We start from the raw sequence: 27,597 nt of genomic DNA on the forward strand, positions 1-27,597 counted from the left end.
TTACTGTTCAATTTTAAGAAATATCAGTGAGATTTGCAAGTATTTTCTCCCACTCTATAGCTTGTCTTTTCATTCTCTTAAACTGGATCTTTCACAGAGCAAAAGTAGATCCAATTTATTGATTTTTTATTTGTATGGATTGTGCTTTTAGTGTCACATCTACATTTTCTTCACCAAGTCATAGGTCTCAGGGAATTCACCACTGTGTAGTTCCTTGAATTCTGATTTCCCAACTCGCCTGCCTTTTTCTTTCCATGGTTTAGGGTCTTCTTACATTTGTTTTATATATAATGTCCAGAGTTTTTAGTTGTGCCCCATGGGAGGAATAGGGAAATTATGTCCACTCCGTCCTCTTAGAAGCAGAGATCAAAGTGGATTTTGAATATGATACCTCATTATAATTGACATGAGACTGACCTCTGAATGTAATGAAAATTATTTGTAGTTTTTGAAAGATATGGTGATTGACATGGTTAGGCTTTGTGTCTCCACCCACGACTCATCTTGAATTGTAATTCCTCATGTGTCAAGGGAGAGACCAGGTGGAGATAATTGAATCATAGAAGCAGTTTTTTCCTTGCAATTCTCATGATAGTGAGTTCTCACTAGATCTGATGGTTTTATAAGCGGCTCTTCCCCCTTTGCTCAGCATTTCTCCTTCCTGCCATCTTGTGAGGAAGGTGCCTGTCTCCCCCTTTGCCTTCCATCATGATTGTAAGTTTCCTGAGGCCCCCCACAGACATGCTGAACTGTGAGTCAATTAAACCTCTTTCCTTCATAAATTACCCGCTTGGGTAGTTCCTTGTAGCAGTATGAAAACAGACTAACACAGTGATATGCAGAAAATAAATTTTACTTACATATGTAATAATGACAATAGTTAATAGTTTTTTGCCACTTTCAGTATTCTACATTGTTTAAAACTCTTAATACTATGTCATAAATAATATTCTTGTTCTTTTACTAATGAATAAACCATGTTTAGAGAGGTTGAGTAATTTGCCTTTCACTACCTTGTTCTTTGTAACTTTAAAACTTGTACTTTTTAACGCTAATGGTATATTATTTCAGCTCTACTAACAAATTTTCTTAGAATAATGCAGTGAAAAAATTGTATTACAAGCCAAGAGTGACTTGTTTTTGAACTAATTTAGACAACATTCATTCTCTGAATTTGAGCAAGTATTTTCAGCTGACTCTTGGTTTTCTAAACTGTAAGATGAGGGATTAATCTTGAAATATAATATTTTTGGCTAATAATTTCATAAATTTCTAAAAATCCTGGGAAAATTGCGTTTGGAATTTCAAGAGAGGAGGAGAATTCTGAGTAGTCCGTGGAGCTCGATCTGTAATAGTTTAGGTAGTGGTGGCAAAGCCAAGTGGAAATGAAATAAGTAGACTGTTTTACAACTCTCATCTTCTATCTTTAATATTTATCACCACATGTAGAGTTTAAAATACTTGTTTCTAGATATACAGGTTATTTGAGTCATGGACTAGATCCCATGAGCCTTTGACATTCAAGGCTAAAATGACAAGATGTTAACATTATTGTCATGGGATTTTAATGTAAGATGTGCATGTGGATGCATGTGATAGAAATCTGCTACTCCAAGCATTTAGCAGGACTATTATATATTTGTATACTTCCTTAAATGGTGAACTTCAGTGGTTAACGTCCTGGTTTAAGTTTGCACATGTAGCATCTCTTACAATTGCTCCATTATCTTATGCCAATCGTTTTCATTTTTTTTTTTTTGCTTTGCATTTTAGCCTCTTTGTATTATTTTATGTTCCCAACTTGCTCAAATTTTCGGAAAGGATAAACATATTGCCATGTGAAAAGATAGTGGATCTATACATCTGCTGAGTGCTCTTGTTCTCACAGAGCAACTTCATATGCACAAGAAAAATCATTCAACATAAGTTCTATGCTTTTCTTTTTCCTGTAGCTCCCGTCAGCTGTTATCTTTCTTTAAAACTACAGTATATAAATGTCTTGCAATGAACGAAGTGATTTTTAACAGGTGTTTAATGCAATTTCATAAACCTTTGCAAAACATCTAAAATTTGCCTGGATGGATGGTAGGTGCTGGAAGGGATACTAATGAAATGCCATGAAAGAGCTTCCTAGAAAGATAGGTACATCTTTACTAGTAAGCAATATGTATTTATATGTGTGTATAATAATTGTTTTCTATAAGTTTTTTATGGTAGTATATATACAATTGTTTCACAAGCTGTTTCCCTTAAAATATTAATTCTATTAGGTAGGTGGATTAAAACTTTAACAAGTTCCTTTGCTATAAGAATTCTCAAAATCTTCAACACACTCCTGTACATTATTATTCTTCAAGAAGAAAATTTAATTCCAAACATCATTTCCAAACATGTTGTATTAGTCTGTTTTCATGCTGCTGATAAAGATATACCAGAGACTGGGTACTTTATAAGTGAAAGAGGTTTAATGGGCTAACAGTTCCATGTGGCTGAGGAGGCCTCACAATCATGGTGGAGAAGATGAAAGGCGTGTCTCACGTGACGACAGAGCAGAGGAGAGAATGAGAGCCAAGTGAAAGGGGTTTCCCCTCATAAAACCGTCAGATCTTGTGAGACTTATTCACTACCACGAGAGTAGTATGGGGGAAGTCACCCCCATGATTCAATTATCTCCCTCCAGGTCCCTCCCACAACACATGGGAATTATGGGAGCTACAATTCAAGATGATATTTGGGTGGGGACACAGCCACAGCCAAACCATATCACATGTTTATGCTCTGAGCTTTTTTTTTTTTCTTCACAGTGAACATTGGTAACTAATAGTCTCTGAACTGGATTTTGGATAATGGGATTACAAACAGATATAATTCAATATCCACATTCACAATACAGATTAATGTAAAGTGGGATTAGTCAAAAATATTCATAGGATGTAATGAGGTTAGCCAGGACTTCATGGAAATTCAGGTTGTTCCAGACCCATATACACTCCATTTACATGAAAAAGGAAAAGTTGGTAGTTATATGGCTCTTCATTCTTTTCCCTTTTCCTCTGCTAACTGGTCCCAGTGCTGATATTCACCAGACTCTGGTTCAACTCTAGGAAGACAATTGTCAAAGGAATTAATCAAAAGGGAAAGAAAGCAATTTGTACATAAATATTATAACAACACTATTTCAGGCAGTGTAAAAACAGTAAACAATGTAAGGCCATAAATTTTTGGAGACAGTTAAGAAATCCACTATGAGAATACTGTAAAGGCACTGCAGAAGAGAAATATCTCAACAAAGTTGCTCTGAGGAATTGTATGTTAATGTCACCAAAAAACTGAATCCAAAATCATTATAACTATATAATTCAGATCTAAACTGAGAGAGCTCAAAAATACATGTTGCAAATACAGTTGGATATTTAATCTTTTTTGCATACTTTTTTGTGGTTATTCTAAATAATACTGTAAAAGAAAAATGTCTGGAAGTTTAACTCCCTGTCTTAGGTTGGGTTTTCTGGGAGCAGATGCTTATTTAGATGGGTTTTGGAGGGTAAGATGGGAAAGGAAGGACAGGAAGCAGGACTGGGTAGAGGAAAAAGTTGAACTGGAATGCAGGCCAACAAATCTTTGACCAGTTCAACAGGAGCAATAAAGGGAACATTGTGCTTCAGAGTGATGGGACCTTTCAACAACTGCCTTGCTTAGTCAGCAGCTGCAGGTTGCCTTGAAAAGGGTGAAATCTCTGGAGAGGTGACTCCTTACAGCTGAGGTGGAACTTGAAGTTGCTGATTGCTGGGTTGCCTCCTGACTGTCCTCCCCATGGCTGGGCAGTAAGTACTTACTTCCTTGAAGGAATTCTGATAGGGCATCTCTCAGTGTACCACCCACGTTTATTATCAAGTTCTGTCAAAGTGCATTCAAATTATCTGAAAGAGAGGCTATATCCAAAAGATTTTCCCCTCCACTGTTTTGGAGACTTTCCACAGTGGTGCACTAGATCATTATTTCCTTTGCAGCAGTTATGGTTCAAATTGTCAAGTTGTTCTGTAGTGTTCCATACTAGAGTTGCTGTAGACTACACTACATTAAGCACCAAATGCTAAGCAAATAGATGAAAATGAAGCTGATACCTAGCATTAATGGCTGGGATGTGTTCAGCACTGTTGAAATGATAACATTCACCTACATATTTCTGACACTGGGTAGAATAATTGATTAGTTTGGAGGGGTGGATAATACCAACTCATATTTTGCATCGCTTATCTAGGCCACTCGCTGAGCACCTGTCTCCTTTTCAGAAGCCAGAAAAATGTCTTTAATTCTCATTTACGAAGTTAAGTAAAAAGCCCATGATGAGAAAAATATCAACGTTTTAAATAAGGAATAATCAGTAACAGTGCTGTGCTGAGCTATATTAGCAACAGAAGTAAAAGATCAGTCATACCTATTTTATTTCTTATTTACATTTTGATTCTATGTTCATCATGGTTCTTTAGGGTACTCATTTTGATTTTTTAAAATATTGCACTCAAAATGTATTTATCTAGATTACTGAGGTTTTTTTTTTTTTTTTTTTTTTGCATCCGTTTAAATTTTGTGCCTGACATGTTTCCTTTGCCTCACTCTATTTGCAGGCCTGGTAATTAAAAGTATATACATTTCCACAACGGTTGCACTAATTTACACTCCCATCAAAGGTATACAAGTTCCTTTTTGTCCACAACCTCACCAGCATCTGTTATTTTTTTACTTTTTAATAATAGCCATTTGGACTGGTGTGAGATGCTATCTCATGGTGGTTTTGATTTGCGTTTCTTTGACAATCAGTGATGTTGAGTTTTTATTCATATGATTGTTGGCCACATTTATGTCTGATTTGAAAAGCGTCTGTTCATGTCCTTTGTCTACTTTTCAATTGTGTTGATTTTTTTATTGTAAAATTTGTTTAAATTTTTATATGTGCTGGATATTAGATACTAGATATCAGATGCATTTTATGCAAAAATTTTCTCCCATTCTGTAGTTTGTCTGTTTACTCTGTTGACAGTTTCCTTTATGGTGCAGAAGCTCTTTAGTTTAATCACATCCCATTTGTCACTTTTTGCTTTTGTTGCAATCGCTTTTGGCATCTTTGTCATGAAATCTTTGCCTTTGCCTCTGTCCTGAATGCTATTGCCTTGGTTGTCTTCCAGGGTTTTTATAGTTTTGGGTTTCACATTTAAGTCTTTAATCCATCTTGAGGTTGATTTTATAAATCAGGTAAAGGAGGGGTTCAGTTTTAATCTTCTGCAATTCCATTACTAGGTATATACCCAAAGGAATGTAAATCATTCTATTATAAAGACATATGCATGTCTATGTTCATTGCAGCACTGTTCACAATAGTAAAGACATGGAATCAACCTAAGTGTCCATCAATGATAAACTGGATAAGGAAAATGTGGTACATATACACCATGGAATAATATGTAGACATAAAAAACAGTGAGATCATGTCCTTTGCCGGGGCATGGATAGAGTTGGAGGCCATTGTCCTTAGCAAACTAATACAAGAAAAGAAATCCAAATACCACATGTTCTCTCTTATAAGTGGGAGCTAAATGATGAGAACACATGGACACATGCAGGGGAACAGTACACACTGGGGCCTATTGGAGGGTGGAGGATGAAAGGAGGGAGAGGATCAGGAAAAATAACTAAAGGTTACTAGGCTTAATACCTGGGTGATGAAATAATCTGTACAACAAACCCCCATGACACATTTTCCTATGTAACAAACCTGCACATGTACCCAGAACTTAAAAGTTAAAATACACACACAAACACACACATGCATGCACACGCACACACACGCACACACATGTATATATATGTGTGTATTTGTCCAAAATCTCTCATTGTTTTCTGTGGGAGGGCTGGTCTGATATGAACTACTCCTCTCTTAATTGAAATGGAACTCACAAAACTCAGAGACAATAGTTGTGTATAACAAAAATGAAGGCTTCCAAAAGGCCTTGTATAGTTTTTTTATACACAAAAGAGAAAGACCTCAGTTTCCAAGGTATCACACACTCTTTCTGTAATTATGAGGGCTCATCAATTCTGCGTTACCAATTTAGATTATTCTTGCCTATTCAACAGATGGCAGATATATGTCATTATCTAGTCCCCTAACTTCCAAGCAGGTATTACATATTTGTTCCAGAAATTTTTAAAAAAATGTTACTATGAAGCAAGAAATACATTAGTTAATGTGTGCCTGGTATGTTTCCTTTTAATTTAACATTTGTTGTGTTGAAGAATAGAATCTTAACCATGTAAATAATGTCACCAAACACTATAATTATAATTTTCCATAACAGAATCATGTGTGGTATATGCTATAACCCAGACAATATCCTGAATAGGTTAATTTATCTCTACATATCTTCCTCCCAGATCCACACCTTTACTGCAGTGACATATACTGTTCCCCCATCCCCCTGCCCTTCAGAGACTCTCTACCTCTCCTATGTCAGATTCTCCTTGGTTCTTCTGTGTCAATCCTTACTGCTCCCCTTCTTCCACTTGCTTATTCCCTCTGTTAACAACTATAGGTCCTTTTATTTCTTTTCCTTCTTTGCCCCCTACATTTCTTTTCTATTGTAGGGCAAGATCACTCTAGTTATCTAGTTTCCTTACTTCTATATCTATACCACTACCTCCAGCACCACCACTCTGAGTCGACATAATGAAAAAGTGAAAAAGTGTGGTGGACCAATTAGAAGTCTCTTTCACAGGGAGAAGAGAAGAGAGATGGTGAATATTTGACTTAATATTTTGATCTCTTCTATCCTAGTCTTTATTTCTGGTGATTGTTATCTTGTTTTGTATAACTTGGGTCAGGTTCAAATACCCAGAGTCTACTGAGATCTGTAGAGGTGACTTGACATTATACACAATTATACTCAAACATGAATATACAACATCTTTATGCCACATTCATAATGTATTGTTTGATATGTAGATTTAAAGTAGACCCCAAGTTTTAGTGACCTTTTCATAATCACTGGGCATAGTTAAATTGGACAGCAAAGAAGGTAGTATGACATGTGTTAATTTCTTTTTTATCATGAGATTTTACATAAATGATTACCATGTCAAGCTTCTGCCTTCCACAGATAAAGGGCTTTAAATATTTCTAAGCAGTCCTTTGGGGCTACAATAAGGCAAGCTGTAGTAAAACTATGAATATATGCGATACTTGTCAAGTACTTCTGTCAGAACAGGACTGGTATCCAGGGGAACATGCTTAAGACATATGTCCACTCAACCACCATCCCAGAAATAATCACAAAATCAGGGGGAAGAGAATAATCTTATTTGTTGTACGAGAGTTTTAGGAGAAACAAAACATAAGAAACTTTGAATTGGTTTTCGTTCTTGGCCTTTAGTTTTGATGTCAAGTCTTATGTTAATCAAGCTACAGTCAGTCTGGGGATGGGAACCACAACAGTAAGTTGAGCAGGAAAACGTAAGTATTTTAGTTATCCATTAGGTATAGGTTGGTTAACTAGTAAAAGTAGTAAGAACTCTAAGATATTTAGAGGTAGCAACTGAAAAAAAAAAAAATGCTGCTACCCCTAGTATTTAAGGAAAAGTAAACACGGAAGGGACTTAGAAACAGAAGCAAGGATCTCTCCAAGCCTATAAGATTCTGATGAGAGGGGCAGCTACTGCAGGAACATGCTGCCTGGCGCTGGAATGGGGAGGAAAGCGGATGGAGGCCATCCACTGTGGTGGAACTGCGAGAATTGCTGCTATTTGGGGAAGCCGTCTGGGGCCCCTGGCACACTGATTTGCTCACCATGCCATGAAAAATAGAACACTGGGAAAAGAAGAAAATCCCTTCTTCGTCTTCCAGCCTTGCAGTCTCTCTCTCTAGCGCCCTCTATTGCAAGAACCTAACACTGCTTAGGTTCTTTTTGCCAGCTGGCAAAGAGGTGTGTGGTCTGCACAGCCTAGCTCCCATATCAAAAAACAGGACCAAAAGGTTGCACGTGGAGATGAGAGGTAAAACGTTAATAACTAGTAGTACTATTTAAAAAGTTCTGTCACTAAGCAGTTTTATCTCATTTCTAGTACTTTTAATTTGGTACATGATAGCCTGAATGATAATATCAACAAAAGTGCAAGTTTCCTAAATTTACACTAAGTTTTGTGTAATATGTACAATTCAAAACAGGAGTTTTTATTAGCTTTTGTTTGTTTATATACATCATAAAATAAAACAATGTGCACTCAGAAAAATTATTCAGAGGTCATTACAGGCTTCCAGTGTATTTGGGAATTGTGACTATAGTTCACCCTCTACCTTCTGCTTGAATATTTCCTACAACCAGGGGTTAGTTCACTAGCTGATGAGTCACTTTCTTGTTTAGAAATTTCTAATTTTAAGAATGTTTCTTCTTACCCTGTCTCCAAATCTGTTTTTTCTTAACTGCCTGCCATTGGTCCTCATTTTGTCATAAGGAATGTGCTAAAACCTTCTGTGGTAACCTTTATGACAGCCCCCCAAATATTTGAAGACTCTGTATTGTCTCTGTTAACTATTCCTCATATGGTAAAGTTTCTGTACCCCCACATTATTGGAGTCATACTCCTATAACCTCACTATCCTTGTTGTTTTTTTTGTTTTTTGTTTTTTTTTTTTTGAGACAGAGTCTTGCTCTGTCACTCAGGCTGGAGTGCAGTGGCACAATCTCCGCTCACTGCAACCTCCGCCTCCCAGGTTCGAGTGATTCTTCTACCTCAGCCTCCTGAGTAGCTGGGACTACAGGCGCGTGCCACCCTGCCTGGCTAATTTTTTTCTATTTTTGTATTTTTAGTAGAGACGGGATTTTACCATGTTAGACAGGATGATCTCAATCTCCTGACCTTTAACATTTCTTTTAAAATGCAGTTCTCAGAAATTAACTTGATGAATTAGACATAATAGAAATGAGGCAAAGTACAGTGGATATATTACTTTTAGGATCAGATATTATAGTTCCATGAATGATGCCTTAAGAATCGACTGGCTTTTTCAACAGTTGCATCACAGTTTTACTTTTCTTGTCACTATCCCACTCCCCCACCTTAGAGTCATTTTATAAACCTCGAGTTCTTTTTTTTTAAAGGAGCAATGTTCACTGAATTGTTTTTAATCTAGAAAAATATACCAGATCTTGTACCAAAAATAGAGTAAGTAATAAATTATTTCCCACTTTCCCTCAGACAACCCTCCTAACTGGAATGGCAGGAATAGTTGGTGGAAGCACTCCTTGACTCTTCCAAGTCTCCTTGTAACCTTTTAACATTTACCTTAGAACTTGGGAAAGCAGTGTTTCCCTCTAACTAGAAAGCCAAAAGTGAGAGTTGGATATTAGGCGAAATTACTTTTAATTCCCTCACATCCTCAAGGAAGGTTCATGACATATTCATTTCCTTCATATTACCTAATATAATGTGAAACATACTAGGACAAAATTAATTCTTTACAAAGCAGCATTTTGTAATGAGTGCTGCTTCCTTCATTTTGCTTCCTCTGGACTGCACAATGTTGATTGTAGTTGGAATCTATCTCTTATGACACTTGAAAGAGGTTTTTAAGCTCAGTGGTTTTCAAGGCAAGAAAATGATTCATTTGGAACAAACTCACACTCAAAATGTATTTTATTTTCTGTAAAATTATTACATAGGTAAATGAAATATTCATTTTACTGCACAAAAATTTCAATGTACATACATCCAACAATGTATGTGTTGCATATTCTTTACTTGGAATGTTCTTTCCTCAGATAGCTGCTTGACTAATTCCCTTACTTCCTTACAGTGAAGGAAGATTTCACCCTTTCAATGAGGCCTGGCTTGAACAACCATTTAATATTGCAAACTGTCTCTTACTTTCTCCCAGCCTCATCTTTCCCTTCCTACTCAACTTTTTCTTTTTTTCCAGAGCACTAAGTATTTTCTAACACACTGTGTCATTTACTTATTCATTATGTTTAACACAAGGCGGATCTATTTTCCCGGTACCCTCCCACTCCCTCCCACCCCCAATGTAAGTTCCTTGAGGGTAGGTATCTTTGTTTCCTTGTTTGCTTTGTGCAGATATAACACAATAAATATTTGTTGAATTAATGGCATTAGCTTTCAGTTCCTTCTTACAAATGGGTGATAATTATTACAGACAAGAATACATTCTTTGTTCCGGGTATGTCAATATGTCAAACGTTTTTTCTTCTCAATTGTCCCAGTTCTTCAGTTCCTTTTTTTTTTTTTTTTTTGAGACAGAGTCTTGCTCAGTCGCCCAGTCTGGAGTGCAGTGGTGCGATCTCGGCTCACTGCAAGCTCCGCCTCCCGGGTTCCCGCCATTCTCCTGCCTCAGCCTCCCAAGTAGCTGGGACTACAGGCACCCGCCGCCACGCCCGGCTAATTTTTTGCATTTTTAGTAGAGACGGGGTTTCACCGTGTTAGCCAGGATGGTCTCGATCTCCTAACCTCATGATCCGCCCGCCTCCGCCTCCTAAAGTGCTGGGATTACAGGCGTGAGCCACCGCGCCGGGCTCTTCAGTTTCTTCTCTATGCATTTCATAGTATTTTTGCTCTTACAGGCTTCCCTGCTTTATGTTTCATTGTTTCAGCTCATTCTCCAGCTCTGGACACTAAAAGTTTGACCTTTAACAGATTGAACCTGAAGCTTTGCTTGCCTTTGAAATGTTCTGTAAAATACAGGTGTCTGGCTCCGATCACCCTGCAGCTCCTTTTAACTGAGTCACTTCCATCCCCAGTCTTCTGCACTCATCTCTAGAGAGGGTTACACTTTATAATCGTCCTTTTTGGCAAGAAAAGTAACTTTCTGGCCAGAAGCTGCAATACAACTCATTTTTAAAAAGTATTCAGTACTGTGTTACTTCCAGTATAACACCATTAGACATCCCTTTCGTAGAAGCAATAACTCAGGAACATTCCTGCTTATCCATTTCCTGTCTGACTTCTGACCAATACTTAACCATGCTACTTATTCCATGAGTCACATGGCTGACACCACCATCGTTCAGTTCTCAGCTTAAATGCTAATTCTCTAGGGAATATTTCTTGGACCATTTATGATGGGTAATTACCCTTTACAGAAATACACTGTACCCTGGTTATTTTCTTCACATTTCATGTATATATATTTGTTTATTATCTGTCTGTACTAGACTGTAACCTCCAACATATCTGTTTTATATAGCAGAGAGCAGTAATTCAATAAATAAACAGATCTGAGGGCAAACTGGCATGTTGTCAACTTGTGATATTGGAAGTTTACATAAATTTAATAAAATGTTTAAAAAATAAAATAGTACATCATAACTTTTACCAGAAGGTACACATTTTATAATTTATATTTGTACAAAGTAATAATAATGAACTATGATAAGTCTCAATATGTCTTACCTCATTTATTCTCAATTATTTGAATTCAGCGTTGCCTTTTTTTTTTTCCGATTTACAGAAGAGAGAACTGAAGTTTAGTGGTTAAATAACGTACCCAAAGTTATCCAGCTAGGAAGCAGCAGCCTTCTGAAAGAACAATTGATCTTAACTACTTTGCCCTACTCCTCCAGCAGACTATTCAAATGATTAACTTCCTGGTACTATTGCTTATAAAACTAAAATATTTTAATGGATGCAATGAAAAAACAGCATTAAATAAATTAGGAGAAATAGTTGCTGTTTTACTTTTTAAAAAATTGTCTAAGTATAAAGGTTATAGCTCTCCAAATGAGCAGGCAGTAAATTTATTTTTCTTGTAATTTGAAAATAGTAGCCATGTTTCCCTCTCAATGTTTGAGTTGGGGTTGGGATGGGTGGAACAATGCGGAATCATCTCTGTAGGTTTATATTCATTGCCTTCTCCAACACTGTGCATCTACCACTTTGTACTCCTGTCAAGCCAAGGTTACAGAATGTCTATTCTATAGTCCAAATACCATGCAGAAAACACCCATAAATAGTCTGTTTTCATGGGACTAATTCATTTTTATAGCAGTTCCCCTGAGGCTCTAAACAGAGAACCAACGCTGAGGATGGGATTTCCAAGGTAATTATATCTGACAGATAGCCAAAAATGTGAGACAGACATTGAAAAATTATAATAACTTGAAATCCAGAGCTAATACTCCATCAATTCCTACTGTGATTAGTTTAGTTTGACACTTTTCGAAGCACAAATCTAAGCTATTGAAGTGATTTGTGCTTCATTTCAGTTTGCAAATGCTTCTTTTACCTTAGAAAGTTTCCAATCTTTGACTTGATTGACAGCCAGTTGATTTTTATATAAGAGAAAAAAGGAGACAATGAGGTAAATTAGTTATATGCTTTTCTCCTGTATTTTTTTTTTTTTTTGAAAGGACAAACACTAGTAATTTAACTAGGTTCTGATCTAACAATACATTTTGGTCCAGTAATCAAATTTTGATCGAATGGATTTTTTAATATGTGTTAGAAAACATGACTATAGTAGTTAACGAGTTATCAAAAGGCCAAATAAAATTAACCATCACTTTGGTTAATATCACGGTCTAAATAATTTTAGAATTGTTGCGCTTCTGCATAGGGAGCCTTTGGGAAAGCCATCACCAAAAGGTTAAATAGTAAAACCCTGGGCACCTGAGCTCTGATGGGGATGCAGAGGGTAATGTGTAAGGGTCTAAACAGGAGGATTCCAAAGTCAAAAGCTTATATACAATAAGGGAGACTTTAAAACATGTTATATCAAGCCTGGAAGCTATTCTGTTCTTATCTTGCCAGAAGCTACAGTGAGATATAAAACTCCTCCAGCTGCTATATTCAACCTTACAAAAATATCTGTACAAAATTGTAAACATAGCAGGGTCATCCCCAGGAAGTTGGCAACTGTAGTAGCCATTTTACTCAGTTATCAGCCATGTAGGTCAAGGCTTAAAAATGGAATGAATGAAGGGAGTGTACCTTTTTTCAAAGAGGATAGAGCTTTGCTTATGCAAACAACTTCCAACAAATTACCACAATTTTGTTCTTCTTAGAAATGTAATTGATAAATAATCTGTACTAAAAGAGTAGACATGAAGCAGATAGAGAAAGAAAGTCAGACAATTTCTTCCTTTATTATCAGAAGCCCTGATAACAAAGAGTTGATCATACTGAAGCAGACAGGAATGGGATCCATCAGGCAATGAAAGCAGATGTCAGCATGAGCTCATCACAGATCTAAGCATTTCCCAGGTGGCTAAGGATTTCACTGAATCATGATGAGAAGGGATGGATCAATCAATTAATACTAGGACAATACTGTTTAGTTTTTGAAACTTATTGCATTATGTTTACCCCTTAAGTAAGCAGTATATAGTTCTCAATGCATAGTGTTTGGTTTATTCATTCTCAGTAAACCTTTTTAGTGTCTTTATAGAGGTCAAACTCAAAGTTTGAGAGCTCTAAATTATCTGTAACAATATACAAAGGAATTAAAGTGTCGCCATATTAACAATGTTTAGAAAAGCTTAAGTGTTTTTAACAATACTAGGTATTGTTAAAGAAAAATATTTGAACTGGATGAAACTCCAAATGGCACTAAAAGTGAACAAAGCAGATAAGTTGAGCGTGGAAATAAAGTCTTGTCTTAGTGTGTTGCAAGTCATACAAGTGACTACTGTGCTTTGTGATGCAATGCCAGTTCAAGTAGGAGGAAGCAGCTGCTCAGCCAAATGTAAACTAAGCTGCCAGTTGTTCAAGGGGGTGGCTGCTAGACCACCTGCCTCTTACTAGGTAACAAAACACAAGACTTCTCTTGATATAACTGAGAGTATAGTACTCAACTGGTATCAAAATGGATATGCATTTTCCTCCTTGACATGAGGGTAATTTTGTAAACAATTGCATGCAATTACACACATATTTTTAAAGCATCTTTTTAGAGGAAGACACTGCTTTGCAGCATGATATTTGTACAAGTATTTGAACCATACATGATCAGGTACATGAAGTGTATATGATAAAGAGAAACAATTGTGTACTGTTTACATACTGAAATATCAAAGTATGAGACACATGTAACCTGTCTCAGGGTAAGAGCAGTTTCTTATCATTTGAGCTTGTCTAAAGGCCTTGCATTTGGACAATTAGATCAAAAGAGAATTCTTCCAATGAGAGCTCAGCAATTCTTCTATGGCAGATAGTGTTTTATTTACTAGAGCTGTCAGAATTCAGATACTAAACTTTGGAAATAGTTGATGTGACACTTTATAAATAAGATAAAGCAATTGAAAACGCATTACTGATGATTCGTGACCAAAATAAAATAACCATGATAAACCCATCAAAAACCTGTCTTGAAAATGGGAGAAAATGTGACAGGGCAAAATATTGGAATCTGATTAAGCAAAAGGCAAAGGTATGATTTTGGAAGAAGGAAACTTGACTTACACGGACTATTGTTAACTCTAGAGATGTTCTGAAGTCAGCCATGTTGAATGTTTTGGACCATTACACATAAAATACATCTTACACACGTTTATTTTAAATATCTAATTGTTTGACTTTACATACTCAGGACATGGTGTTACAGTTTATTGAATAAAGATTTTTAAAAGCCCTTTGATTCTAAGATAATTCAAAACATATTTTGCTTTCTATTTATAACACTTTGGAAATAGCATTTTGCTAAAAATTGGATTTATAATGCTTAAAGGAGTTCTAAAGTTTGAAGAGTGAATTTCCTAGTTGAATATTGATGGAAAGTCCTTGATATTTTGAACTAGTGTGCATATACATTTTCTTATTGTTTAGTTATACCTATAAAGATACGGCATTGGGGAAAAAAAGAAGACCGAAAGGAACATGCCAATTCATTTTTTTTTTTTTTTTTTTTTGAGACGGAGTCTCGCTGTCTCCCAGCTGGAGTGCAGTGGCGAGATCTCGGCTCACTGCAAGCTCCGCCTCCCGGGTTCACGCCATTCTCCTGCCTCAGCCTCCCGAGTAGCTGGGACTACAGGCGCCCGCCACCATGCCCGGCTAATTTTTTGTATTTTTTAGTAGAGACGGGGTTTCACCGTGTTAGCCAGGATGGTCTCGATCTCCTGATCTCGTGGTCCGCCCACCTCGGACTCCCAAAGTGCTGGGATTACAGGCGTGAGCCACCGCGTCCGGCCACCAATTCGTAAATTTTGAATTAGCTGATTTTATTGTTGAACAAAGCAAATACCCTGAATGCATGCAGGTAGCCAGCAAGTGGCTACAAACATATAGTGGGTTTTTATATGGAATTAAAGCTATAGTTGTTATAATTCTACTTTTAACAGTCAGTAGATACTGAATTTGCATCAGTAGTTACATGGAGCTTACTCTCACATTCTGTTCTTTCATAATTCTCTGTCAGGCTTACTCTGAGATTTTGTTCTTTTCAATTTTTTATCAGTACCTCCTAAGGCTGCCCCTGACAGTGTATCCAGTAAACATAACTCCTTCAACATTCTTTCATTCTTTAGTGAGGTTAGAGTAAGTTCAGTTTTCCTACCACAGGCAATCACCAATATTTTGACTACCTGCTCAAATATCTGAATCCAGTAGATTTATTCTTGCATCCTTCCTTGCATCCTATATAATGCCAGCCACATATTAGACTCTCACTAACTACATGCTAAAACTCAACAAATGTCTCTCATAAACAATGGGCTTAGCTTGGTAGAGTCAAGAACTTCCCTCTCTCTTTTTTTAATTTTTATTTTAGATTTAGGAGTCCATGTGAACTTTTTGTTACATAAACTCATGTCACAGCGGTTTGTTGTACATATTATTACGTCACCCAGGTATTAAGCTCAGTAATCAGTAGTTATCCTTCCTGCTCCTCTCCCTCCTCCCACCCTCCCACCTCAAGCAGACCCCAGGGTCTGTTGTTTTCTTCTTTGTGTTCATAAGTTCTTATCATTTAGCTCCCACTTGTAAGTGAGAACATACAGCATTTGCTTTTCTATTCCTGCCTTAAGAACTTCCCTCTGTTTCAGCTGACTTTAGAGTTTCTCCTCTTTTATTCTTTTCCATTTAAATATTGCAGCGCACACGATGTAAGCTGACTTGATGACATTGTTTTCTCTTCCCACTTCTTAGCTCACCCAGGTGATGGTAGTTACTGGAAGAACTTACAGTTGCTTCTTGGGTGAAGCAGGAAAGTTAGGAGAAGGAGGGGTGGAAACCTTTGCACTGCTGATGGCTTACAATCCTCTTTTCTCTACTTTACTTCCCCTATGTTGTCACATTCTTACTTCCAGGGCTTTGGAGGAGGAGCTCCCATAGATATTCATCAGGAAAAGTGGAATTTCCTACTCCTGTGGCAAATGGCTATTGTAAAAAAGACATGCCCACCCATACATTCAAGGGTAGAACTCTGTGATTTGTTTTTCTAAGACCAGCCGAGCGAGCACAAAAGAACCAGCAGGTAGGCAAGTGTAGGAGCAAAACTGCAAGTTTATTTTGGTAACCTAAGGTGTGGGGAAGAAGTCTGTCGGCCTCCGGCAAAGAAGGCCGACAGAGTCCCCCCCTCGTGGGGCTCTCGGGCGGGGTTCCTGCATCCCGACTTCAGTGGGGCCGAAGGAAAACCGCGTGGGACCTGGGCCAAGAGCGGCTTTTCTAGGAGTGGGAGGGCAATAGGCGGGGCACGGGCGTGTCGGGGGCGTTCCGCAGGTGCGACCAGGTAAATCTTGGTCTCCTCGGATTGACGTCACCTGGGGCATGCCCAGTTGGTCTGCACCTTCCCGGGTCGCCGGCTACATTTTCACGCGCGCGGGAAAAGTTGGGAGGGGGGAAAAGTTGGGAGGGGGGGATGAAGAACCCGGAAGTGCACCATCTTGCCTCCGTTCGTCCAAACACTCTGAATGCATTTTCCAATAAAAATTTTATTCCACTTTCTGATTAGCTTACAAAAGTACTGTTTCCAGTATGCTTTTAGTAGCACTACGGAGAAAATGAACAATTGTAGTCCATCTTTGGAAGTTATCTACCATCTCAAAAAGTGTTTTTAATTTGTATTTTTTTAAATATGAAAAAGCTTTTAAATTTCCCAAAATTGACAAATAAAACTCTGCAACTTGATCTGTGAATAAGAGAAGGATTTTAATAAATAGTCCTGCCTACCATCCAAATCCCCCCATCAGAACCTAGGCACTCATTTTCAGCAGCTAGTGCTGTTGGCTGATAGCTCAGAGTGGAATTCTTCTCCGAGAATTTCTTTCTTTCAGAGGAAGCCGCCATAATGTTATGTGCAATGCTACACTTCCTCTTTGGCGTCAGTCTTCATCCAGTGACTGGTCAATGGAGTTAAAGCCCTGGCCCCTTGTTTTATCTGGGGCATCTCTGGAGGGCTAGCTCAGTACCAAGACTCCTTGCAAGTTATTCGCTACAATTCCTTCTTAGTTTTTTTCCTTTGTCCAATCTTGATTCCTTCACTCACTTGTGAGTGTTGTTCCCATAAACTCTCCCTCCCAAAGCTCTTTCACACAATAAGGGAACCAACCTAAAACAGAGAAAAGTAATGTATTACTTGGATCAACTTAAAGCTAGTTTAAGTAATCGCTCAAGATTTCTAATATTTCTCCTTCATATTTATTATGATAATTATATTAGCATATACAATTTTAGTTTTTATTTAAAAATATGTACATGTGGTTTTAAAAGTCAAATAGTATTGCATTATTTACAAGGAAATAGTAGTGCCTTGTCCCATGACTCTCAAAGTCCTTTATCCTGCAATTTCATGAATTTTTAAATTGTAGTCATTACTTACTTTCAATTATGACAAATTAAGATTTACATCTCTTCTACTCACTCCTCCATATTCCCCACTACCATTTTCCAACTAGCCAATCTGAAAAATAAAGTCATTTATTTATATAAGCTTTAGTATATGCCCTTCTCAATAATCTTTACTGCTGAGACACAGAGCATATTTTGGTTATATTTCTTCTCCCTTTTTACAACTCTTTTTCTTGAGATACATTATTTCCTTTTACTTTTAATATTTGGTTGGTTTATCACTTTTGTACCTATTTCTAATTCATCCCAAAACTTTATGTGAAATGCCTCTTGGTATGGTAAGGCATATCCCATTATCTTTCAGCGATATTTTTCTCCCCCTTAGGAACATTTGACATCTGTCTTGGTGCCCCCGTCTTTCTTTGTTCTAAACTGCTTGTTCTCTATACCTGGGGCACAACTGTCATCTTAGGACTTCTCTTCTCCATTGGCCTGAAACTTGCTGTTCTCTAGTGTTAATTCTGCATATCTTGGATTGCATGCCTTCCTTTTTCTTGGCTTTTACCCTTTGTTTTGCTGGAGTGTGTTCTCCAGTACTTTGTGAGAATAGGTGAATCTCTGAAATCAATCGTTGAGTCAATGAATGTCTGAACTTTTTATCCCACTTGCACCTTTGCTTGACAGTTCTGTTGAGTATACACTATAGGTTGCGGATAACTATCGTTTTAAGAGAGGCTTATTTCTATTTTATATTTAAGCAAATTATGTAGTATACATTGCTGATGTGAAGAAAATACACAAAAGTCTTTGTACTTCTACTGTTTAAAACATTATTTTTAATTGTCAGTAATTGTGCATATTCATGGGGTATACAGTGATGTTTTGAAACATGTAATACCTGGTGGTCAAATCAGGGTAATTAGCATATCCATCATGTTGGAGATGACTTTTTTCTCAGAATTTCAAAGACATTGCTCCATTATTGTCTTGAGAATTATGTCATTCTAATTTTTTATTTATATGTGACCTTTTAAAATGTTTGCTTTTTCTCTATCATGTAGTTTCTTCTGATGATCTCTTTTATTCCTGGTGTTTTACAATTCAATATTGAGGATCTCGTTGTGGGTCAGTTATAATTAGTTGAATTGAAAACTCTTTGAGCTCTTTCAATCTGGAAACTCATGTACTTCAGTTCTGGGGAAATTTCTGATATTCTTTCATTGTTAAGCTCCTTTTCCTTTATTTCTGTTCTTTTATTAATTCTGTTCTTTTGTTCTGGAATTCCTATTAGACATCTCGTATCTTCTGAAATGGTTCTTTTGTTTAAACATATTTCTTGTAACATTTTCTTTGTCCTTGTGACCTTTGTTTTTTGATTGTTTTACTTTATGGGTAATTTATTCAACTTTATCTTCCAAGGTTGAGAAATACTATTATCTTATTTCTAATTTTTTAGGGCCCTTTTTTTGTTTTCTGAATAACTACTCCACCTGTTTTAAAAATAGCGTTCTAGGTCAGGTGCAGTGGCTCATGCCTGTAATCTCAACACTTTGGGAGGCTGAGTCGGGTGGGTCACCTGAGGTCAGTAGTTTGAGACCAACCTGGCCAACATGGTGAAACCCCGTCTCTACTAAAAATAAAAAGTTAGCCAGGCTTGGTGGTGGGTGACTGCAATCCCAATTAGTTGGGAGGCTGAGGCAGGATAATCACTTGAACCTGGGAGGTGGGGGTTGCAGTGAGCTGAGATTGTACCACTGACTCCATCTCAAAAAAAAAAAAAAAAAGCATTCTATTCTTATTTTATAAATGCTGTGTCTCTGAAGAGATTTTTTATAGTTGCTTCAAATTTTCTTCATGTCCCCACATGGTTCGTTTTCATTTGCTTATTTCCTTGTTTTGGTTTTGTCTTCGAAGTGAAATTCTCTCTACTTGTATCTGGTGATTTTTGGCCATCCATTCATATTTAAAAGTGAGACACTAAAAGACTAATTGAAATTTTTGTGTTCACTGGTGGAATTTTCCAACTGTTGGGACTCACTGTGAGGGACTGGATGAGAAAAACCATTTCTTTGGCAACCTCACCTTTCTCATATACTTTCCAGATTCTTCAGAGAAGAGAAGCTTCCCATCTGATGGAATATAAAACCACAAGCGTTCTGGCGGCTAAAGTGAAAGGAGCTAAGTATTTTACATTGAGCATACAGGATTTCATCCATTACCTTCATTATTTTTGTTGTCTCCCAGCAGAGCCTCTCGTTTTCACCATCTCCAGAAATTAAACCATTTGGCTAGAGAGGTCTAATTATTTTTTATATAGATTTTAAATAAATCTAATTGCCTTCAGCTTCACCTTACATGCCTGATATCAGAGATAGCTAGTGCCTTACCCAGGCTTTTTGTGGAATTCCGAGGTACCAATTGGTTTATCTTCTCATCACTCCCTTTTGCTTACCCCTAGCATCTGCCTCTCCTCTCTGCCTGAGCACTCAACAGAGGGGAGAAGGTGGAAACCTAAGCTAATGGCCAATTATCCACCTATTTTCCATTTTTCTCAATTTTGTTGACTTTTTCTATCTGTTGTATGTTCTCTCCTATTCTGTTTATCTTGGTGAATTTGTGTATTTTTATTGTCATTTTAGTGGCCTTTCAAGAGGGAGCAGAGATACACTATTGTGTTCAACCTGTCATGGCTAACTGAAAGTTTTTAATTATTTGTTTAGTTCTGCCTTCCCTGCTCCACATTTATCTGGTTGAATTGAATGTCTGGGAATAGAGAAATGACTAACACATAAAAGGAGCTTAATAAATCTTCACTAAATAAATGGAGAGTTGCAAATTTATTTTAGTGTATAAATGCATATAACTTAACTAAAACTTACCTCAAATTATAAACTACTTGTCAAACTCTTTAAAAACTCCCCCCGTGGCATTATCAGTAATGCCATGATGCCAAGAGGGAATTTTAAAGAGTTTGACAAGGGTGGGCTGCTGTAGAAGAGTAGAACTCTGGGCAGGTGATGGTATTAGAGTTCTGGGCATGTGATGGTATGATTAGCTAATACTAACTCTGTGAGGGTCAATTCTAAAAATGAATATTGAATGTTTATCATATTGGAGTGAAGCAAACATTTTATCTCTTTTCCTCAACTTTAACAACAATTCACACCTAAAAGAGAATTCACAGATATTGCTAATGCCCTGGTAGATGCTTAAGCAATGATTTGAACTGTATATGATATATTCAAGAAGATTATTGATTAAAAAAAGAAAGCATTTTATTTGGAAGTTTTACTTTCATAATGACATTTCTCTTCAATTTCATCAATTTTCAGTAGAGTATTTTCATATCATTCTGTTCCCATGGTTGGAAAATTACCATTGTGATTGTTTTCTTCAGTAATTAGCAATTTTAAGACTGTGCAACAGAATCTGAATATGGTCTTGCATGATAAATTGAGAATAACATTTTAAAAGTCATAAGTTGTGCTACTTTTTTGTAATATTATATGCAGTCTGTTTTTAGGGGGTGGGTTTTGAAGTGACATATATAGATAATTCATCAGGGTAAAATTCAGTTACTTGATAGTTTTCATATGTTGTGTATATTGTCAAAAATCTAAAATTGCATTGCTACAAATTAGCCTGCCACATGCCGTACTCTGCCGTGTAACATATGGCCCAGCATACAGCAATAATCACCAAAATCTGTGTCAGTGCCTTCAGAGAAAATGAGAAATTGTCGCCGTAGAGGAGCAATGTTAGTAAATAAAAATGAAATCTTAAGTTTTACTTACACTTACATCTAATTCTTAAGGTTTAAAATATCACCTGAATAAGCTGTTTGGGTCATATATATAGGTCTAAATCTTTGAAGGTTTTCTCCACTATAGGAAATTAAAATAACTATTGAGTAGTTTGTTTTGACAACTGATTTTGACAAGTTAACTTTCACCTTACTAATTCTTTTGTGTAGATACAGTTAAACTTTTCTCTTCTTGCTGCCTTGGAAGATTAATTTGTTGAATCACTGAACTTTGTATGAATTCTATCTATTTATTCTCAGAGGTACTTAATAAAATTATTATTTTAAAATGTGTTTTAGTTATTTGACTCTTTTTAAAAATCTTTTAAGTTTTACATATTGAAATAGAGCCTGATACAAATGGTCATGTTTTATAAACTATAAAAGCATGTTGAAAATCAAATAAGTTAGTGCATAAAATTAATTTTTATATATGATTACTTAACGTTTAATGTATATTTGTGTGCATATGGTTCAATAATGACATCTTAACAATATAAATTTTTTTTCTATGACTAGTTTTTTTCTAAGGAATGGTATGAGAAACTAAGTGTTGTGGAAAATTACTTGCTATGCAAAGTTCCCAAGTGACTATCGGCAATGCAAGGAGGGCTCCAGTATTAGAATCTAACCTGCAACACTGTCTTGAATCCTAGAAAGGGAATGTGAGATATATTAAAAACATTGGTCTTGAATAGTAATGACTTCTTCCTAATGTGAAGAGTTATTTAGTTCTTTGGCAAGTGGTCCTCAGGTCATCTTATTATTATATAGGCCACTTTACTTTGTCTTGTCTTTAAATACCTTTTACTTAGCTCATTGCATTGTACCTTAATTTTTAAGTTAGCTATTCCAGTTAAGAAATTTCCACATATTCTATCTCAGAAGGTTCATTTATCCAACAAATATTTATCTAGCACACACTATGTATTGGATACTGTTTTAGGTGCTGGAAATATAGCAACAAACAAAACAGACAAAAATCTATGCCCTTATATTCTTGTTATATCTTATATATATAAGCTTACATTTTAGTGGGGGAAGAGATGTACTAAACAGGATAAATAGAACTATATATGGTATGTTAATCTGAAATTAAGGTACTAAAGGAGAAAAAAGTAGGGAAGGAGACAGATGGTTTATTGGTAGAATAGCTCTTAAATTTTAGATAGGATGACTAGGAATGCCTTTTTAAGAGAATAGATGTGAGAGGGAGCTGAGTGACTGTTTGGAGGAAGAGAATTTCGGATGGGGGAAGAAGAGAAAAAGTCCCAAGGCAGGAGGGTGCCAGGTATTTATAGGAGGAGCCTAATATGTCTAGAGTAGAGTGGACACTCTGGACAGTAGTTAAGGAGGAGGTCTGGGAGGTAATGAGTGTGAATGTGAGGAGCAGATCATGTGGGTCCTGGTGAGTCCATACTGAGAGTGAAATGGGAAGCCACTGCAAGGTTTTGAGCAAGGATGAGTGTGACTGATAGGTTTTAACAGAATTGCATTGGTTTCTAGGTTAAGGATAGCATTAAAGGAGCAAGAGCAGAAACAGAGATCAGAAAGGAGGCTGATGCACTAATCTAGGGAGAGATTGGTGACTTCAACTTGGGGACTATAAGTAGCGATGTGGACAGAGGCTAGATTTTGAAGGTAGAGCAAAAAAGATTTGCTAATAAATGAGATGTGAGGTATGACAGAAATGTAATTTCCCTAAACATCAGGGAAATGTAAATCAAAACCACAGTGAAATATCATCTCATCCCAGCTAGAATGGCTATTACTAAAATGACAAAAAACATCAGAAGCTGGCGAGGATACAGAGAAAAGGAAACTCTTATACACTGTTGGTAGGAATGTAAATTCCTATAGCCATTACGGTAAATAGTATGGAGATTTCTCAAAAATCTAAAAACAGGACTACTATCCAGTCCAGCAATCACACTACTGGCATTTATCCAAAGGAAAGAAAATTATTATACCAAACGAACACCTGCACCCCCATATTTACGGCAGCACTATTCACAAGAGCAAAGATATGGAATCAACCTAAGTATCCATCAACAGGTGAATGGATAAAGAAAATGCAGTGTATATACACAATAGAATACTACTCAGTCATAAAAAAAATAATAAAATCCTGTCATTGATAGCAACATGGATGGAACTGGAGGACATTATGTTAAATGAAATAAACCAGACGGAGGAAAACAAATATTACATGTTCTCACTCACATTTGGGGCTAAAATTGTTGATCTTAGAAAGGTAGAAAGTAGAATGTTAGTAACCGGAGCCTGAGAAGGGTGGGAGAGCCTGAGAGATTGTTTAATGGGTACAAACACACAGTTAAGCAGAAGGAATAAGTTTCGATGTTCAGTAGCATAGTAGTATGACTATAGCTAACAACAATGTATTGTATATTTCACAATAGCTATAATAGAGGACTTGAAATATTCCCAACACACAGAAATTATAAATGCTCAAGGTGATGGATACCCCAAGTAACCTGACTTGATCGTTGTAGAGTCTATGCATGTAATAAGATACCACATGTACCCCATAAAAATGTATAAATACTATGTTTAACACTTTTTCTTAAATAAAGAAAAACAATTTAAGTTTGGATGTTTTAGGTATGAGATGCCCATTAAACATTCAAATGAAAAGACTGACTTGGAAGTTGGATATTCAAGCCTGGAATTTAGAAGAGAGACATGAGCATATAATTTGGGAGTTATCAATATACATAGATGGCATTATAAGCTCTGAGACTGATGATCCCATTTATGGAAACTATGACAGTTTCTGTCATTATTAAGAAAGGTCATCATATCATATCAGATTTTTAAAGTAATGATATTTTTAAGGTAATGGTATTTTAGGGATGCTAAATTCTTTGCAGTTTCTAGGACTAAGTATATTTTTCCAGGCTTAGAAGAGGTGCAGGTGATAAAAGTATTTGTTACATAAAACAGAAAAAAAAAGTTTACATTAAAATGTTAAATAAAAAGGAGTATGCAAAATTATACACATTATTTAATCAGAATAATGTAAAATATGCTTAGACAAATATGTGAAGGAAATCTACATTTTTAATGATGATTGTCTTGGGTATTAGGAGTATTTGTGAAATTTTTCAATTTCTCAAACTTTTATTTATTCTCCAGTTTTTTTCATACAAATATGAATGATTTTTAAGATGAAAATAAAAAGTTTCTTCCTGTGAGCTGATCAATTAATGCTTGAATTCCTAACAGAACCCAGTGCTTAACTGCACTGAATTTCCTCATATATGATTATATGTGTTATGATATAAAAACATAGAAATTGATAGTGAAGGGCAATCAGCAGTCTCACCTAGATACCATACAATAACTATTTAGCTTATTTACAATTTATCAGTACCTGAGACAAGATTTTCTAAACAAACCAAAAAGAAAACAGGCCTCATATTCATACTCAACTTAATCCATGAATCTCACTATATTCAGGCTGCCCATTATTTCCAAATCAAATTGATGCAATTTCCAGCTCCCTTTTTGGTCTCTGATCTTCTTCTCCAGCACACAGGCTCCCTTTGGGATTTCTTTTTTAACACGAACTTTCACCATGGGGTTTTTTTTTTCACCTTGTTCTTCCAGACACTCTGAAGAGTTTTGATTCTTCAAGGTTTATTTCAAAGTACTTCAAAGAGGGACCTCCTGAAGTGGGGTAAAATAGATTTAACAATACCAACCTACCTCATAAGGCTGCTGTGAGGAATAATAATACAAAGGACTACAAAGCACTTTGTAAATATAAAGTTCTATACAAATGCTTAATAATAATTACTGGGCATAGCACAATGTAGCCTTTTGTGCATTTTTAGAAGTGCCAATGAGTACGATAAGTTTCCTACCTCCAGCCATTTTTTGATTCTTATAATAAAAGTGTTTTATTTTAAATTGTGTACAGAACATCCTTGTGCTCCATGTCTTGGATGCATTCCCAAGAAAGAACTGAAACAATGTCAGGCTTGGGAAAAGAAGCAGGGCATCCCAGGTGCAGCTCTCTTCATGTTTGAAGATGTTTTGGCATAGCAGGAAAACCAAAGATGGATAACCCTATGTTATTTTTTTCTCTGACTGGACAGATATACGTTCTGTCCACTGGCAATATAGTTGTGATATGCAGGGCAGTGCTGTCTGCTTTCAGAGCAACATCAAAATTTACTTAAATTGTGCAATCTCACCTCTATTTTTGATGATGTAAGGGAATCAACCATATGCTTTAAATTTTCATCAATTGTCACTGGCATTAAACAGTTTCAAATTTCTTGTGTTTTTTAAGAGTTTCTTTTACCCACCCCTTTAAATCACTGGACATTTATAGTTTTGGCCTACCAGTCTCGTTTCTCACATCATTCCTTCAGTGTCTGAATGGTACCCACAATCACTTTGGAGAGCATCTACTTGTGGATATTAGAGTTTTCAAGAAATTATTTTTGTAATCAAAATAGTTTTGATATAGAAATCTTCTTATAATTTTTTTCTGAAATGAAGTCTGTATTAATCCATTTTGCATTGCTATGAAGAAATCCCTGAGGCTGGGTAATTTATAAAGAACATAGGTTTATTTGACTCACAGCTCCGCATTGTGCTGTCATCTGCTGAGCTTCTGGTGAGGCCTTGGGAAGCTTTTACTCATGGCGTAAGGCAGGGGGAGTAGGTGCGTCACATGGTAAGAGATGGAGCAAGAGAGATTCCAGGTTATTTCAAACAATGAGTTTTCAAGGGAACTAATACAGTGAGGACTCACTCACTGCTGTGGAGAGGGCACCAAGCCATTCCTGAGGGATCTGCCCTCCTCCCACCAGGCCCCACCCCCCAACATTGGGGACCATATTTTAACATGAGATTTGGAGGAGACAAGCATCCGACCTAAATCTTCTCCATAATAGTTTTCTATTATAGTAGCTTTAAGAATGAACTTGGTTTTCTAAAGCACAAGGCTATATCACTGTCACATCTGAGAGAGAATAGGGCCTGCACTGGAGGGAAACTGTGTATACTCTCTGGTTTAAAGAGAAAGGAAATCTTTGGTGTGTAAGAGGGTAAAATTCAGTGTAGGGAATCCACATTCGTCTGATCCCTGAAGGAAAGAGATTTATATCTGATCAAGACATTCGTTTTTCAATAGACATTGATTCAGTTGCTACTGGGTTTATGTACCGTGTATGGTGCTGGGGACAAATTAATGACAAATAAGACACAATATCTGGCCTTGAGCTAATCAAAGCTTGATAGCTGAGTTAGACATATTAAAATGCAATCTGAATAAGATGACATACGTATTACAATGAAGGTATTGTACAAAGTGAGATTGCAACTGGAAAGATGGAAATACTCTTCTTGAGGGAGTCAGGAAATTTTCACAAAGGAACATTTGATCTCAGTCTGGATGATTATTAAGCATTTTCCAACATTTGAGGAGTTAGGAAATAGTAACTGATTTATGATCTTTCATGGCATAATTGGAAATGGTGAGAAAGTCAAAGTGGCTGAAGAATTGATTAAAAAGGGAGATGGAAATGGAAAGATTGGCTGGGGCCATAGTGAGAGGAGCCACATGTGTTATCCCAAAGAGTTTGGGATGCCCTTATATGTGGGGGAGTTAGCTAAAGTTTGCATGATTATATTTATGTTTTAGAGAGATGACTCTGATACTGTATGGAGAACAGTCTAATTTAGGAAACCGCTGAAATTGTTAGACTTTGTCTAAAACAAGACTGCAAATCCTTCTGAGTAAGCATCCCAGATACTCATATCTGGATGTAGCAGTTGCTTCTGAGGCCAACCTCTCAGCAACGTCCTTAGGAATGCCTGCTAATACTTGAGAAGCATATGGCTTCTTTCCGACTAAAACATCTTTAGCTTTTGTAAGCCACAGTGCCTCTGGCTGAATGGTAGATAAAACCTCTAGTATAATTTTAGTAGTTTGGTGATGATCGGGAATCTTCAAGATAGGTGGGAGTCTTTTTTGT

General features: G+C 36.6%; 1 long non-coding RNA gene across 1 annotated transcript in view; it reads right to left on the minus strand.

Annotated features, from left to right (window-relative positions):
• Positions 1–2,446: 2,446 nt before the first annotated feature.
• LOC105524242 overlaps positions 2,447–27,597 on the minus strand; it is a 176,244-nt gene continuing 151,093 nt past the window's right edge. The window contains exons 4-5 of the long non-coding RNA XR_001003724.1: positions 20,004–20,072; positions 2,447–3,100 (exon numbers count right to left, since the gene is read on the minus strand). This is a non-coding gene — a long non-coding RNA (uncharacterized LOC105524242). The remainder of the gene's footprint in view (positions 3,101–20,003; positions 20,073–27,597) is intronic.

The sequence above is a fragment of the Colobus angolensis genome, unplaced genomic scaffold (assembly GCF_000951035.1).
Source record: "Colobus angolensis palliatus isolate OR3802 unplaced genomic scaffold, Cang.pa_1.0 Scaffold492, whole genome shotgun sequence".
NCBI lineage: Eukaryota > Metazoa > Chordata > Mammalia > Primates > Cercopithecidae > Colobus > Colobus angolensis.